The following is a 17,811-nucleotide window of genomic DNA, read 5'->3' on the forward strand; positions in this document are numbered from 1 at the left end:
GTAATTAAGTAGGTCACCCTACAAAGGTGAAGTCCCTGTTAGTATCTCTGGATTTCAGTCCTGATTCAGCAAAGTTCTTAAGCAAGTTCCACCAAAATCCGTATGCATATACAGATGCCAGTTCTTTTCTGAGTCATATTCTTTAATTGTTCTGGTTCAGGTGGATTTTGCCTTTCACTTCCTGATGGAGAGTCAGCCCTACAGCACATGACAGAGCCAGATGTCCAAACATAAGTTATAATTGTGTCTTTCAAGTTTATTACTCTTCTTCTCCTGACTTGTCTCAGTGTAAACCCATCCTATCCCAAACATGCCCGCTCGAGAGTTGCATTCAAACCCTTGTATCCTGTGGCAAATCTGCAAGAAAGCAGAATGGTGAGGTTAGCATTTTCAAACCTGTGGATGTTCACAGAAAAGCACACAGAAGGGCTGAGATTGGAAGGAACTGCCTGTCTAGTTCCAGCCCTACCAGCTAGAGCTGAAGCAGGTTGCTCAGGCTCATGTCCAGATGGGTTTTGAATTATCTCCAAGGGCAGAGAGACTCCACAGCCTGCATCAGCAACCTGTTCCTGTGTTTCACACTTACAATTAAAAAAAAAAAAAATCTTTTTCTGATGTTTAAATGGAATTTCCTGCATTTCAACATGTGCCCATTGTGTTTTTTCCTTCCACTGGGCACCACTGAGAAGTCTGGCTCTGTTTTCTTTCCACCCCACTATCATAGGGTTACTCACACTGAGAAGACCCCCTCTGAGCCTTCCCTTCTCCAGGCTGATCAGCCCAACCGTCAGCCTCTCCCCGTTCGTTGCTGCAGGAATTGTGATTAGGTTCCTGCTGTCCTCTAAGAGGACGGATGTTTGCCTGAGGGGCCTGCCCTGGAAGCAGGTGGCAGTCCTGCTGAGAAAGGTTTCAGTGAAAGCTCCTGGCATGTGGAGGCAGGCTCTCGGGAGAAGCAGCTCCTTTTTTCCAAGGAAAGCTAATTTAGGATATGGAGTACATCATCCTGCAAGAGGCATTCTAGGAGTGGCCACCTGAGGCAGAACATATGATCTGTCTTTTATGATGTATTTTTCTTGTAGGGGTTTTTGTCTGTGTGTTTCAGTCGTGGTGGTAGTGGTGGTGATGGTGGTGGTTTTCTTTTTTTTTAATTAAAGACAAACATCAAGAAGATGATGAGCCAATAATTTTCACATTGTAGGAGAGCACTAGAAGATTGAACTGTCTTTCAGGTACAGAACTGAATACGGAAAGATTGTTTGCAAAGTATGTCTGTCTGAATTATTATTCTGAAGCATTTCATTTCAGTAAAAGCTTTGGAAACAAAGCACAGATAAATGGAAGCAAGTTTTGTGCAGCACACAAAGCACAGCTCATCAGAAGAACTGGTTTGTATACTACAGTTTTAGCTCTTAGATTTGAGGGTGTTCACTTCTCTGACTCATGACAGCCCTTCGATGGAGGCTTACAGACAACATAAATCTCCTGTCTCTGACATTCCCTCTACGTTCAGACTTTAGGTCTTCCCTGGCCCATGGCAGATCTTTATTTGCTACTTGTCATTGCTTAATCCGTTTTATATTGGGGAAATTTTGAAAACAGGGAGGCAGTCTGGCTTTGTCATTAGACATTAAATTAATTTGCCTGCCTGGTACTACACTACAAAAAACAGGATGCTTCCTTTAGCTTTCTATGTTCTCACTCCTCTTGGACATAGCAGGGGGATTGGTGTTTCTGATGCCCCTGAGGCAGGAATAGCCTGATATGAAAGATACATCCCAAAGGACTGAATAAACAAATCAGATGGTCAAAGGAGCTGACAGACCAACTGTCAATGCATAGAAGCCAGTGAAGGAGAAGGGATGTGAACTCCTCACTAGGCTGCAGAGTTCTCGTAGCTGTTCAGGTAAGCAAACTCTTTCCTTTTCTGATCCTAAAGATGAATTCATAACTACTTAGATGCAAATGCAAGCATTTTATGTTTTAGTCATTCCAGAAATGGCTGAAGACCAGTTTTACCATCACGCAAATAAGCAATCCCTACTAGGCATGCAGTTTTCAACTTCCTGCTCTCCCAGCACCTCAGAGCCACTGTTCAGGTAGCAGCGATGCTCCTGTGTGCTGAGTCACATCTTCGCAGGGTGTTTGCAAAGTGCTTTGTGGGCTGGAAGTGGCCCAGTGACAAGAGGGATCTCATGCAGTTGCAGTTGCATGTTGCAGTTGAGGAATGTGCCTTTTGGTGGGCCTGTTCCTAGAAAGACTTCACAAAGCTGAGTGGACAAAAAAATGTCTAATTAGCTTCAGCGTTAAAAAAATAATAATAATTTAAAAAAGTGAAGTAATTCATCTTAGAAAAATAGTCTAAAGTGTGCTTGTAGGATGCTGAGCTTGAAATTGGCAGGTACAGCTCAGGGAAGAGATCTTGCAGACATCACTGGCAATACTCTGAAATCATCACCTTAAGATACAATATCAGCCCCAGAGTGTGCACACACACACACACACACAGAAACAAGTCAAGTATCATCAGAAAGGGCATTGAGAATGTAACAGAAAGCATCATTTTGCTGCAGTACAAAATCTTGTACTCACATCTTGGGTACTGCGTGCAGTTTGATCTCACATTGCAAAAGTCACAGTAACATTTGAAAAGGTGCAGAAAAAGATGAGAAATTATGAAGATTCTCAAGCAGCTGCATTGCAAGGAGAGACTTAAAGGTCTAAGTCTTTGATTTTGAGTGGGGAATGATCAGTTAGAAATGTGAAGGCATTCAATTAGGTGGATGTGGAGCTGTTAACTCACCAGATCCCTCAGTATAAAACTAGGTGTCACCCATTAAAACTAGTAGGAAATGGGTTTAAAACAGGTGGAGGTATATATTTTTTCACACAGCAGGCAGTCAAGTTCTAACATTTGTTGCCACAAATTTTGGAGGCAGATAGCAGACGCTGAAATGAATTGGAAGTGCCTGGAAAACCAGGCAGGAATTGCTTACCCGGTGACTGCGGACACAGGAGCAGTAGTAGGGGGATTGTGACCAACAGTGCAAGCTCTCCCAGTTATCATTTCCTGCGGCCGCTGGTGGGGGCAGAATACTGGTCCAGCACAGTAGGGTATATCTTATATTCTTATTTTCAATACTGAGCTCTGCTGAGATGTAATTCGCATTTGCTTCCCAGCATCGTGTACAGGAGCCAGCTGGTCTGCAGATTACAGATCAGTAGATCAGATCCTAATACTTCTGGCATGCGGGGTCACAGAGTGGCAGAAAGACTGCAACAGCATGTAGTAAGTCCATGAGAATCTCAGGCAACATCTGGAGAGCATGACACGTGGTCGAGTGATTAAGTCATCTGCTCCACAGCACTCCTGGCTGTTTAAGGACTTCTGTCAGAGGAAAGCATTGAGAACATTAGGATGATAGACAGTAATAACGAAAAATGTAAATTATTCCTTCTGATTCCTTCTGTTCCTCTTTTGGCTCCTACTACAGGACTTGCTGAGAGTAGGATTATGGGAGGCCATGAACAAGCTTAAAATCTGTGCACTACTTAACCACCTCCTATTTTGTATGTGGGAAGGAAGTGGCCTAAATCTGACCCATCTAATATATATAATATATTCCACAGCATGTAATGTTTTGACAGCTTAAGTAGATATACGAGCGCTGAATTGGTAACTCGTTCAAATCAAAATTGGTATGCCTCCTATCTCAGTATTGCAAGTTCTGGTTTTATTCAGATAATTGTGTTTATTTTTTCTTTTCCAACAAGATAATTGTGTGTATTACTTCAGCCTCTGGTATTTGTTAATCTTGTCCAGGTTTTTTCTAATGCACTTCCATGAAATTTTAGATACAGATATCATCTGTGCTGGTAGTGGGGAATGTAGGCACTTGACAGGAGTAGAGGGTTGAGAATCTGTTGTGCCTGCCTCACAGAGATGTTGCTTAGGGTCAGAATTTTTCCCCCCAAAGTACAACACTACATGGACTGTGTGAGCACATCACAAATGGGCTGGTCTTTCTGATATGCCTGTTCAGAACATTCCTTTTCCACAAATGAGGGGTTAAGGCACTGAGAAATTTGTGTTTTGTGAGAAGTCAGTGACAGAGATAAGCTGGAGTGCCTTAACCACAAAGCTGCTGTAGGCCAGTTGAAATGACGGGCCGTGGGGCGAGTCTTTTGTGAGTCTGACGTGATCACAGAGCACTTGCAGGGACACTGTCTAATGGAAAAGGATGAGTTTTCTCTGCGACATTTGGTCTCCTCTAATAATGGTAATATTTGGCACACATCAGATACTTTCCTTGCAACTGTTCAAAGCTCTTTGGCATGCCTGTACTACAGGTAAGTGGTATAATGGGAATTAAAGCACTGGGAATCTTCACAGATACAAGGGGGGAGAGGATAGGTTGGTCATTAGAAAAGCTTTCTTTCAATAGATCCCATAAGCATGAACCACCAGGCATTTGCTTTAGTCACACGAATATTCATGACTTGCATTTTCTTCAGTGCTCTTCTCTCCTCACCTTCTTCTCTTTTTGTGTCTTTCTGTCTTTCTTTCCTCAACATCGTTTTTTCTTTGTCCAGCTTGGCTTGTTGTTCTTGATGGCTCAGCCTCTAAGTCTTAAATCGTTCTGCACCCCCTATAATGTCTATTCTAGCTCTTGAGCCCCTGCTTGTGCACTGACTCTCTGGAAAAACTATTAGCACTCAAGAACAGGGCTCTCATACTTACACAGAGAAAGAAATGAGAGAATTGGGAGTGTCTCCTGATCATGCTTTATTCATGTGGAAGTCTCACAGGCACGTAGTTGTTGGCATTGCTCACAGACAATAAATTAACAGCTTGGAAAGCTTGGAGCGTCCCTCGTCCCCTCACCTTGTCCTCGAACCTGAGATCAGCAAGAATCATGAGCAAATGTGCTTCCAAGTAGTCTATTCTCATATCAATTCATGTTCTGCAGCAGTGCTGTGGTCTCTTTTTTTTTTTTTTTTTTTTGGGGGGGGGGGTAAGGGGGGATTACTTGAAGTATGTTGCATATATCTCTCTGGAAATTACACCTTACCTTTTTAAAGGACCATTAGAAAGACAGGTCCACAATTACAAAAAAGATACAAAAGGCCGGGGAAGTGGACTTTTAGCTCTGCCAGTTGCTATCTTGATGGATTAGTGAGAAGATAAAAGATATGAACAGGTTTTTTGTACTTAATCCCAAAACACGAGTTCAGTTGCTTAAAGGAATCTCTGTCTAGATACAGTCATTGCCTTCCCTGTCTCTCCTGGATCTCGTTTCATCGCCCTTTTTCTCCCGCCTCTCATGTTTATTCCCTCCTTTGCCATTGGTATTACCACTCTTCCCAGAATTTGGTAGATGCTCCCAAGGAGGTCTTCCGAGAAGCCTGGCAAGGAAGGCAAGGTTCAAGAGCCATTCTGCAACATATTTAAAACAAATTTCAACAGGCCACTGAAGGATCCTTTCACTCATATATTTTAGCTTTGGAAGCTCAATCAGCTAGTTGTTTGGGTTGCTAGTACTCACAGAAGCAATGAAAGTCATTAAAATAATAAGAAAAAAAAAAAAGAAAAAAACTTTTATAAAGCAGATGTTGTCATAGATTTCTGGAAACAAACAATCCTGCAGTTTCCCAAACCCATGAGAAGAGGAGTGGCTGAAGGAACCTTGCTCATTCACAGACTCTACTTGTGTGTGCAATTTTCTACTAATGTGAATGACAGAGATAGGGTTATGTATGTCTGTCCTTCCTATTTGGTGGCTTGTGTTAGATAGGTCTATAAACCAGATTCGTATCAGTTTTATTTTTTTTTAAACATTCTAAGGATTTCCTAATGCAGCTTATGGTAAGGCAGGATGAGTTATTTTGGCAACAGGCTAAGTCAGGTATACAATAATTCTGGTCATGCAGTCCTTATGCAGGTGAGTATATTTTCTAATCTGCAGTACTGGGCACTGGAAGAGGTTGCCTTGCCTTTGCAAGCAATCCATCAAATCCTTGTCTGCATTTTTAGACACTCAACGTCAATACAGACATAAAGCTGAGCAGTTTAATGATTGAAAATGAAGAGGTGCAGTTGCTCAATTTCTTTTTTCTGTCAACACAAAAATGACAGAACAAGGCCAATGGGAACACATTACACATGCGCATAGTTGTAGCAAAGAACTTAGCACACTAATTAATATATTTCTCATACATTTGAAATTTTATACCCCTTACTAGATAATTCAGTAGTCTTTGATTAGGAAAGCCTGGAACCAAACCCCCCCAAAAAACACAAGAAGAACTGGGAAATCCCCTATGAAAGGATGCAAAACTGAAGAGGATAAATTATAACTTAAGACAGAGAACATTTTGCTCTCTCTGAGGATTTGTGAAGAAGGGCAAATGAATAAACCATAGAATCAATCACAGAATCATAGAATGGCCTGGGCTGAAAAGGACCTTAAAGATCATCTAGTTTCAACCCCCCTGCTCTGGGCAGTGTTGCCAACCTCTAGAGCAGGCTGCCCAGAGCTGCATCCAGCCTGGCCTTGAAATGTGAAGGGGTAAATAAATGCCTTAGTCTGCTCCACTATTGGGGTTATCCTTAAACTAAGACAGGCTACTCTGTAGCCTCAAAACCACAGTAAAAGATGTATTCTGACATGCTGGGGAGTTAGAAAACTCGGTAAGACAAGAGACATTAAGCATCTGCACAGGGACAAATGACTTGCACTTGGATATTGTCTTGGTACACGGTATTTTGCACCGGGAGATGCTGGTTTGTTAGGATCCCCTTAGGAAAGACAATCAGACACTATAAATTATTGCTTAAAATGCCATTTATCGGAGCTAATGCTATAAAAAGGAGGATAGTGTAGGTAATATTATCTCAATTCACATGCTGGGAACATAAGCTGTGCAGTATTGACCAGGCCTCCAGTCAGGGCACAGCACATTGCACAGATCCTAGCCATAGAAAGGTGTCCCCATTTTGGTCATTCAAGCTCTTACTTATATTTCATAAAAGAAAAAAGTTCTATTCATCATTTCTACTGTCAAATAAAAGGATGTTCACCTGAGAACTTGTTACTGCAGTTTTAGAAAAAGGCAAGGCCACGCAGGTGGCATCATCACCAGCTCCAAGCAGGAGCTGCCTGCAGGCTCCTCTTCTAAAAGTAGCCAGCTGCATCTATTCCGCATGCAAGGGGCACGTGCAGCATCTGAGCCTGCTCACCAGCAACTCGATGTGCAGTGGTCTTCTGGTTAGGATCACTGCACCTGAGGAGGAACTTTGAAGGACCCTTAGGTTATGAATACAAGTGACAGGGCAGTCCAGCCTTCTCAGGTATGTCCAGTCTTGGCTGGGCAACTCAGGAGTATAAAGTGTATTTTCTGTGATGTGCATAAAACAGGTAGCAGTGTGCCCCTGTGCCACCACCTGTGGTACTGGTCCTGCCAAGGATTATAACACGGGAAGCCGAGAAAAGTCCTCAAAGGGAGCCTTGGGTTGTGCTCCATGGTCTGACAGAAAAAGAACATGATGTTGCTCTTTGAAAAAGAGAGAGGTTAGCTGAACTTCATGTCTTGGAAGAATATCAAAACAGGCTTTAAAAATGTCTTTGTAAATACTAGAACTTTGCAGGCTGATAAGTGAATACCAGAACAAATTTAGACTGAACATCCCTGTAGGTATTTAAGTGACACGTGGCTGTAGCACTAAGGAACGTGGTTTGGTGATGGGACTCAGTAGGTCAGGTGGATGGTTGGACTTGATGATCCTGAAGGTCTCTTCCAACCCAGATGATTCAGTGATTCTAGAACAAGTTACATCACGCTAATCTAATTTCCTTCTGTAAATCGGCTATTGGCCTTGTGGATACCGGAGAAATAGTAAATGGTCTATCTTAATTTGGTCTTAGATGATATAAGCCACACGGGGATGTATGGTAAAGCAAATCTAATACATGGTGAATGGAAAACTGGTCAGAAAATTGTACTCAAAAGATAGTTATTAATGCCTGTCTGTCAAAATACATGATTATAACAAATACATCTTTAGAAACAACTTTTCGTGAATCAGTATTTATGTGGTTTTTACTAGTGCCTTGGATGACTAAAAAAATATTTTAATAATAAAATACTAAATAAATAACTTCTGTTTCAGTAAGGACAAACACAAAGTAGTACACTTTAAAATAATTACTTGCAGGTTTGACAGATGGAGAACAAACAGCTAGATGGCATTTGTGAGCGAAAGGGCAAGGAGATTTAGATCATAATGAAGGATGCGAAAAAATGTGTTCAAGACATACCTTTGAATTGTGCATCGTAATTCTCCCAGCTAGCTCTGGCAAAACCTCATCTGGAACATCATGCTCAGGTCGGGCTGCCCATTTTAAGAAAGCTATGAACCAGAGCAAAGCAGCAAAGATAATGAGAACTCTAGAGAATCTGACCTGAGACTGGAAGGATGTGGATTGTTTAGTCTAGGGAAAAGGGATCTGAGGGTAGACACAAGAGCAGCCTTTAAGTACCTACAGACTGCTGTGAAAAGGGTAGAAAGGAATTGCTCTTCATGTTTATTGGTGATCAAGAAAAAATATAATGTGCTTAAACTGCAGCAGGGGAAATTCAGTTCAGACATGAGGAAAGACGTCCCAGCTTCTAGATGATTAAACACTCGAATAGATCGCTCATCAGATACAATAGTTTGGGGCCCTTTGATGCTCTTCCAGCCTTCTTGCATGGCACAAAGAATCCCTCCCCAGCAGTTCAGTTTAGAAAATGTTTTGTTTAAGTGGAAATGAGAAATGCTAGAAAGCAAGGTGTGGAGACAAGCTCATAATTTGGATTAGATGGAGTTGGGTCAGATGAAAAGTTAGTGCAGAAAGGGTAAGGCTCTGTGAGCTAATGGGGTCATTTAGGGGTAGAGGAGAAGAAAACAGACCTAAATGAGGTTTTGGTGGGGTGTGAGCCCCAGCATAACTCCAAGTAAGGAGTAGGTGGCCCACTTTGCTTGGTAATTAAGCAACTACCAGAGAAACTCACTGAAACTGCAAATATAACTAAAAAGATAACTTGACTTTTCTAATGTTGTCATCACCCAAACAATGCAATTTCAATGTGTCATGAGACATTTAGTAAAAGCATCTTCAAATATCCACCATTTGATCAGGTGGCTGTCGATGGTGAGTTACATTGTAAATGCCAGTTGCATCATGTTTCTCGAACTTGTTTGATAAAAAGCTGCAAAAAGATTTTACCCAAAAAATGGTGTTCAAAGAACCAAGGACAGGCTTTTTGAAGAAATTCTTTCCTTTTGCAGTGCTTACAATATATATGCTAGTCTGCATGCTGACTGCATATGTTGGCTTGCAGTTCTGAAAGATTAATCTTCCATTATCCAGTATATTGTTGGGCCTCTGTGGAAATTCACGCTTTGTACAGTTGGCTGACAAAGCAATCTTCTCCTTCAGGATTCAGTATTTTGTGCCGCATTGTGCTAACCACAGCTGTCCAAGGCCACGTGGTAATTCTGGTTTAAAAGTTTTACTTGAATTGCATTAGTGGAATATTTTAGGGACATTCCTAACAGAATCTTACACTTCATAAACTTCCTGGGAAAGTTTGTTTTCTGTGTAATTATTGATAGGGCACTACTACTAGCATACTATTTCATTTATATAAGCAAACTGATAATAGAATATTAGACAAAATTATAGTGGAAAGTTACAGCTATGGCTAAGTGGAACAGTTACAGTGTTTTAATCAAACCCAGGCAATCACAAAATATCCCTCTTGGATGAACATCATGATTCTCAAACTGTATTTCTGTGACTAAAACCAAAAGACCCAAATTAACAGGAATGGAGTTTAGACCTGACTGATGATAGGTAAGTAACCTATATTGCAAATTGATATTTAAAAGCTTATATTCAAGATTTATTGACGTGTGCTAACTGTACCTAGAAAATTCCATTTAAAACCACGTCCCTTTATCCTTGCCTATGCGTGTTTGCACAGCCAGAATAAGTTTCTGTCTCAAAGGGTTTCCAAATTAAATGTATAAGAAAGAAAAGGGATGGAAGTGCACAGAGAAATGAGTATGTTCAAGATTTTGTAGGCAGGAAGTTGGAAATATTATCAGTAGTATTTCTGAGTCCCAGTCCAGTGACTCAGTAAAGCATATTACGTAAAAAATCTAAGTTTAACTTACAAATACTCCTTACAGGTCTAACTGTGCCTGGCTTGCTCATGATATTTGTGTTGTTGATTTCAGAAGACTACTGATATTAATGGGATGAAGATAATTTAGCCGTAGATTTTCTAGTCTTTCATTTTTTCAGACTGTTGATATCCTTTCTTTATTCAGTAGACAGATGAGCAGATGTCCCCCATAAAGACATCTCATGAATGTAGTAAGCCTTCATGAGACTCTCCCAACTTCCATCTTGCTGTGTTCTCCCTTTACAGTGCCTATCTTGTGTAAGTAAGCATATCAACCCTTTGTTGACACAAAGAATATCTCTCTCCTTTATTACAGAAGTCCTTTCAGTATTGCTGTTTCCCTGCAAATAGTCCTTTTCCATTTTCAGTGTGATTCATTCCTGTTGAATTCAATATGTTTCAGATTATGTTTCCCCAAATGTATTTGTTTGTAAGATATGTTTGCTTTCCAGTTGATTTCCACTCATTATTTAGTTGTGATACTAGTCATGATACTATCCAGTGTAGATTTGTCTACCCTGTTATTTGTATCTCCTACCAAATCAGAATCATATAGTAGCCGTTCACCACAGTCTACAGTGGGGATTTTTTAATCCTTAAGCAGGAAACATTATAGTTTAGATATCTGGTCACAATGCAATTGCAGGATACTTCAACTTTGCCTTCTTCTTCCTCTCTCTTCTCTCTTTTCTTCTTGTTATTCATCTTCTTCAAAAAGCCACAAACATACAGACATGCTAAAAAAAAATCATGTCTTAATCCAGTGTATTGATACTAGTCATGGCTTTTTAAAGTAAGATTACCTGACACTAATCTGTTCCACCAAGGTTTACTGTATCTCCATTTATTTTAATTCACGTATTGGCTTGTCAGTCACAAGTTGTGCATTAACCCTTTATATTCTTGCAGACCTGAAAGAATCACTTTGTTTCTGAGTTCTCTGATGGAATTGAGCACCTAAACCTGTGCTCTGCACAGATTCATACATAGTTCATGAAAACCTCAGCAGAATCATCAATATTTGTCTTCCTTTGAAATACAGCCACTAAACACTGTCTAGGGTGACTTACATTAAGTACCCACTACTCAGAGTTTCACCCATAAAATCTGAAGGAGCTTTGCTTCTGTAAAGCTTTTACAGTGCTATGGAAAGGAAAAATTCTTCTTTAGTGAGACAATAATCATTTGTTAAACCGCTACTCATTTATTTGGTATTTGTTGCCCATAACTTTATCTCTTGTGAATCCTGTGGCAACTGGAAAGTAGAAAGTTGAATTACAAGATTGTAATAAGTGTATTTGCTGTTACTGTGACAAGTCACAATTCACAGTAGTTGTACTAAAGAGAAAGATGGTTTTGTATTTAAAGGTAAGAGTTGAAGTCAGACAATCTGGGATTGACTGATGACTCAATCATGCACTCCTTTAAAGCTCAGTGACATCTCCCTCAGAACCTGATTCTGCCACCTACACATTAAATAGCACTGTTATTCTGGCAGTGGTGGTAGCTCTGTTAGAGGCTGCTTAAGGGCTTGTTAACATGGGCTGTCTGGCAGCACAAAGATTCTTTAGATAAGACCGAAGAAACTAGTTAAGAATGAGCAATAAAGAGAAGATGGGGTTTTGTGCCATGGGACACATTCGTGTTGTTGAAGCAAAGTGTGCTTTCAGGTTGAATTAGTTCACACAGATCTGTCTTGGACCTCATACACAATGCAGCAGAATAAGATGCTAGTGGTCAAACGTGGTCTTCCACATCTCTGAACATTAAGGTTCATCTATTTTGGCATTTTAGTTTAAAGCGGGAATACACTTCTGAAATGGATATCCTGACAGTCTAAACTTGTGCACTTTGGCTTGCGTCATGCAGAAGGTCTGGAGTATTCAAAACGGCATCCTTCCTTAAAGATGAAACATAGCAGGGAGATTCTCCAAGGGCACACCTAATGCATTCTAACTGCTAAAAAACTTTCAGTCCATGGGATCAGACTAGTGCTAGTCTAAAGTAAACGTCCTAAAACACACAGTATGGAAGTGGGGTCCTCTGTAATGTTTCATTTTGCAGATTCACTCTGATCCGATTGCACTGCTTGCTAATTAAGACACAGGCAATAATACACTTGCTCCGTAATTGAGAGGGTTTTGCAACTGCTAATGCACTAAAACACAATAGTATAGTGATGACTTTATCAATGATGGAACTACAGATTTCACTGGCATTACGCCTGGAATGAATACTAATCAATGGCATCACAAAATGTGTGAATTTGGATCAAATCATTAATGCAGGCAAAGCTGATCAAAAATGACAGCTCTTAAATTGCATATCATGTCAAGAAGGTGAAATAAGTATCTTCCAGTCATTTATTAACTAGTATTTGTAAATTCAGTTATGTAGAAATTTGTATTAGATAGAAAGCATATAAATCTTACAAATTCTATTGTGGGAGTCACAAAATTACTGGTAAATGAACATGTTTACTGAAGAAGAAACTTGTGTTTAGACTTCAGTTTTATAAATCCCGGTCATGACATTATTCATTCTTCCCTAGGAAGAAAGGTCCTGAATGCAGTGTACCGAGGTTTGATCAAACAAGTGACGACTGGATTAGGAGCAGATTTACAAGGAAGTTTTCAGCCTTACAGTGAAGTGGCATGGAGGACAGTAAGAGTATGTCCAGTAGATCTGTGTCAGTTCAGGATCCAGTTCCTTTGTCTCTCAGATACGTGGTCAAGAAATATGGCATAGGAAACTTGCTGTACAGCATTTGGCATCTTAGCAAGGAAGGTAGCTTTTAACAAGCTTCACACCTTCCAGTGACACCCCAGAGGCTGGAGAAGTGTTTGGTTTAATTTAGACAGCGTTGTCTGTAATTTCCTAAGCACTGCATGGGGTTTCATTGCCTTTAAATGTATTCCTTCTGACTTCAGAGTGCTTCTTGAGCTTGAAAAGGGGTCCTAGAGTGAAAATTTTATGGCCTCCTTTCTATATTGCTCAGGCAGTCCTCACTGAGGCAAACTCTGAAATTTTAGTCTGTTTATACCATCTGGCACTTTTGTTTGTCCTGAACCTTCCATTAGAAAACCTTAGCTCCTAAACATAATGCTTTGACCATATTAAAAGACTAGTATTTTGACTAGATTGCTTATGCCAGCGGCCCTTATGGAGCAGCATTAGAGGATATGATAGAGAATGATCATCTTTCTATGCAATCTTTCCAGCATTGTTTAATGAAGCCTATGGGGAGGGGTTTTGGTCTTAGATTTTTATTTATTTATGTATTTATTTTCCTTCATTTCTGTAATAGTCTTTAGAAAATCCTGTCAGTTCTCTGTCTTCTTACATTTTATGGCTTTTCCACAAGTACTTCTTCTAATGAGGGAAAAATAATTCCTGGGTTTCGTTTTTTAGGTTCTTTAGAACTGTGTAGAACTGCACAAGGATATTCCACTTGACCTCATAGAAAACTCATAAAAGTTTAAATTTAATTGTTACCTAAAATTGGAAATCATCTGAAAAAAAATACTAAAAGATGACTTACTGTTAGTACTTCATTCTGTCTTCCCAAATGCTTCTACTGCCCAACAGTTCCAGTGCCTTGCTCTCCCTCTCGACTGGCCTGTAATTCTCTGTTCTATAAAAAAAAAAAAAAAAAAAAAAAGGCTTTTCTGTCATTTTTCTGTGGTTTTTCTCTCTTTCTCAAGCACCTCCTCCAGCTTTCAGCACAGTATTGAAAGCTCCAGATCAGATCCTGCTTTCACTTATACCACAGAGATAGGATTATGGCCTTCTCACCCTTTTCTATTCACAACTTTGTGAGCACTGTTTTGTTTCAGTGCAGAAACATGCTGGGTCCTATGCACTATTACCCTGCACCACATTCAGTCATTTCTACTGGGGCAAGCAGCAGTGTGACCTGGTAGAGTTTTACAGACAGTGTGTTTTCACTTTGGATCCCAGTTACTAACATTGCAAAGGGCAAAAAGCAAAGATAAGTTGGGCCTATTGTACCTAGTTCTCTCACTTACATAGCATGTGATCACACCTAAATGTCAGATACAAGACATATATGGGATACATTTTCACAGAATATTAGAATCCACCTCAGGCATGAAATGTCCTTTCTGCCCTTGTGTTTTGTAAAATAAGCCCCTTGCAAATGCAAATAGGATGGCAATAAATGAGATAATTCAGCAAAACCTGATTCATTACGTTGAAAATGCATACTCTCTTCCCTCCTGCAATATATTCCAATGTTTAAATCAAGCTTCATGTTTCTTTTAAATAGTCTTTAAATTTGTCTCAATGCAAAAGTTATTCCAAAGTTTGAAAATATCCTCTGTCATATTATTTATGAACTCAAAATATTTTTCCAGGGCCATACATTATTTCTAAGCTTGTTTCCCCAGGAGTCCCATTATTAAATGAACTTTAAAGCTACGGTTGGAAGGTGAATTTAATACCAGTCATATAAGATATAAAGTTCCAGTCCCGCAAACACATCTGTGTCTAGCTTTAAGCCAATGAGTTTTTCTACAGAATTCAGTGGAAGTATTCCCACTAAAGTTAAGTACATCTATTAAGTGTTTGGAGGCCTGGATCTGAAAGTACCACAGTAATATCATAAGTAAATATTTGTACAGCCTTTCCTTTCTCTAAATGTTTAATTTTCTGAGCATCTTTAGGATTCCTAGCTAAGAAGTCTGTTTTGCAATATTAAAAAATCTGAAGCAAACCAAAAGCTAGAATTCTGCAGACCTTGCCAATTTTGATTTACATGGGCACCAAAAATTCTGGCTGCTTCAGGTTCTGATTTGCATCCCTGCTTCAACTTAATACAGACAAAGAAAATTTAGCAACTTCAGCTAGAGCATTATGAAATATAGATATGTTTATTTTGGTTTTGATTGAAGCCAGAAACAGGACAAATAGCTGCTTATTTGGAAATTCTTAAAGGTAGGTCAAATTTAGAAAAAATAAGTTTGTTTTGGAGAGGACAATATTTCCAACTTGTCTAGGCTTAAAAAAAAAAAAAAAAAAAAAGACCTTAACTGAAAACATTTAAATTCTTCTTTAGACAGAAATTTGAAGTTACATAAGTATAAACACAGTTTCACACCTTTTAAAGTGTGTTTATAAGCACAAGCCCACATTTTAGTTGTAACTCATGCTTGGTTTTAAATATGACCTATTTTTCTTATCAGAGCCACAGAGAGACAGGAGGAAGGAAAAGGAGTATTCCACAAGTACACATTTCACAGGCACACAAACAAAATACCAGCTTTGCTTTGTAAGATTCATTTTAAGATGGAACTATAGCATGTTGCATGGTCAGTAGGTTTAGGAATATGTATTCTTTTATCATATTCCATGTCTCCTTGTATTCTGACTGCACGCAAGTGATGGCTGCAGCCTGCCACCATTAGAGATTGAGAGGCTGCCAGAAGTGTACAGAAGACATACAATGCATGACAAGTGAAAGTAAGTACTGTTTGCCACTGTCCCAGCTACATTCCTGTGTAGGTCAATACCCACTTCTGTAGAAGGTGCTTTGCAAATACAGAGGTGAACCGTACCTCACATGGGGCGTATAGAAGGTCCACAGATCTACAGGAATATCCTGTCACATGCCACACAGAGGTGTGGGAGTGAGGTTCTGTTGCTAACACAAAAGTGTCAAGACAAATGTAGCATTTTGCATATTTTGGGAAGGGGGGAGCATAGCTGTGGCAAAGGAAGCAACTTATTTTGGAATGAATGCCATCCTGATGGCAACAGGATGTGTTTGTATATATGTAGAGTCTACCGACAAGTGTCACTGTCGGTGAGTGGAAGTTAGCTGTACCCGTCTGGACAGGATGCACTGATCACCATCAGGAACCAGAGAGGTCATTATAGAAGGAACTCCACCTCAGTCTGATTTGCTGAGTGTAACTGATGGGTGAATATTAGGAAATGATAGAATATTAATGCAAGAATTACCCATTAAAAGCTGAATGGGCTTTGCAGTATAAACTTTTGAACATTTACAGTATTTCATTTGTTGTCTTTATTTTTAAGCCAACTTGCACTTCATCTCAACATATAATCTCTCCAGAATATCTTGGAAATCAATAATAATGCTGATATTTTAAGTGACAGTAAGAAAGTTAAACAAAACATAAACATACTGGAAGTACTGTATGACTCATATATGAATTCTACCATCAGTTAAATAAAAAGCCACGTTCAGTGTCTGCAATAAAGAGAAAATATCTGTTTGGATAAATCTAGACACCACTGCATTCTTAAAAAGAGAAAGAAAAAAGAAAGAAAAAAGCAATAAATCCTACAGTTGCCACAGTCTTGCATAAAAGAAAACCCCTGCATTTTGAAAACTACAACAAAAACAGAGTTAATTGTCCCAAAGCACTCCAAATCATTGAAGAATTCCCAGCCTCTTGAAGCATACACATGCCAGTTAATTGCAGATACCCCTGACTCTTCCAGCACAACATCATATAGAAATCTCCCTCCCCCATGCAGGCCAGCGCACCTCCCTGCCATTCTTGACAGGCTTCTAAACACAATTTGACATTGGGCCTGATGGAGGGGGTGTTTTAGATGATCTATATCTTTTTGACAGGCAAAATGTTTCTATTCCCATACCCAGGGTTGCAGTAGTAGAAGAAAAGAGAAGAAAAACAGAAATGCATACAAGTCAGGAGAAGACAGGGTCAACAAAATCTTTCTTTTTCACTTCTTGTTTTCCATGCTGAGCTGTATTAGACCCTGAGACTGATTTCCTTTCCAAAAATGAGAAATAGAGGACAAGCATTCAGATGCCTTGCATGACAAAGACTTATTAAAAAAAAAAAAAAACAAAAAAAAAAACAAAAAACTGTCAAACCAACAAACTCTGGGAAATAGCCAAGGAAATATCATTTCTCCTAGCTTTATTCCTTATAATTGAACCTAATCTGTAATAGGTTTGCATTGGTAACAGAATTCAGTCTGCTGGGGTAAAGCCTTTCCTTGGAGCAAAAAAGCTATCTTTTATTCATCTCCCAAATTATTCTTTGCCAAGAAAATCTACATAGCTCAAAAGTTAAACAAGATATTTTTGTTCCTAGCTACCCATGAAAGAACATCCTTCAATATTGTTTTGGAAATACTGCAGCACAATTAAGATAGAGCGTAAATCATAGAAGGAATATTTCCTGTAGCCTTTGAAATGTTCTAACGCAGCCTGAAGTGAAAGCAAAGACCTTTACTGTTGCTTAATACCAAGAGAATATTTCTGTCCAAGAAACCTATTTATGATTAAGATCTCAAAAAAAAAAATAAAAAAATTCTTCTCTTCTGTTTCAAAGGCAGAAGATATTACAGTGCTTGCTTATGTACTGTTCAAATTAAAAGAGCATCCAGAAAGTAATAACCAATAACAGCAAACAGGACTTCACGACCTGCTGGGAAAGAAGCAACTTTGGGCCATGCTCAGAACCCAATAGTCAAAATCATTTTTAAGTGGAAAAAAATAATTGGGATAAAGGTAGGAGAGTCATGAGAGAACAGGGGGAAGGGTACCAAGAGATTTAATAA

At 39.4% G+C, this 17,811-nt stretch overlaps 1 long non-coding RNA gene across 1 annotated transcript in view; it reads left to right on the top strand.

The window, feature by feature from the left end:
* LOC121068044 overlaps positions 1-13,468 on the top strand; it is a 34,215-nt gene extending 20,747 nt beyond the window's left edge. The window contains exon 3 of the long non-coding RNA XR_005818575.1: positions 12,782-13,468. This is a non-coding gene — a long non-coding RNA (uncharacterized LOC121068044). The remainder of the gene's footprint in view (positions 1-12,781) is intronic.
* The last annotated feature ends 4,343 nt before the right edge of the window (positions 13,469-17,811 follow it).

This window comes from Cygnus olor, chromosome 3 (genome assembly GCF_009769625.2).
Source record: "Cygnus olor isolate bCygOlo1 chromosome 3, bCygOlo1.pri.v2, whole genome shotgun sequence".
Classification (NCBI taxonomy): Eukaryota; Metazoa; Chordata; class Aves; order Anseriformes; family Anatidae; genus Cygnus; species Cygnus olor.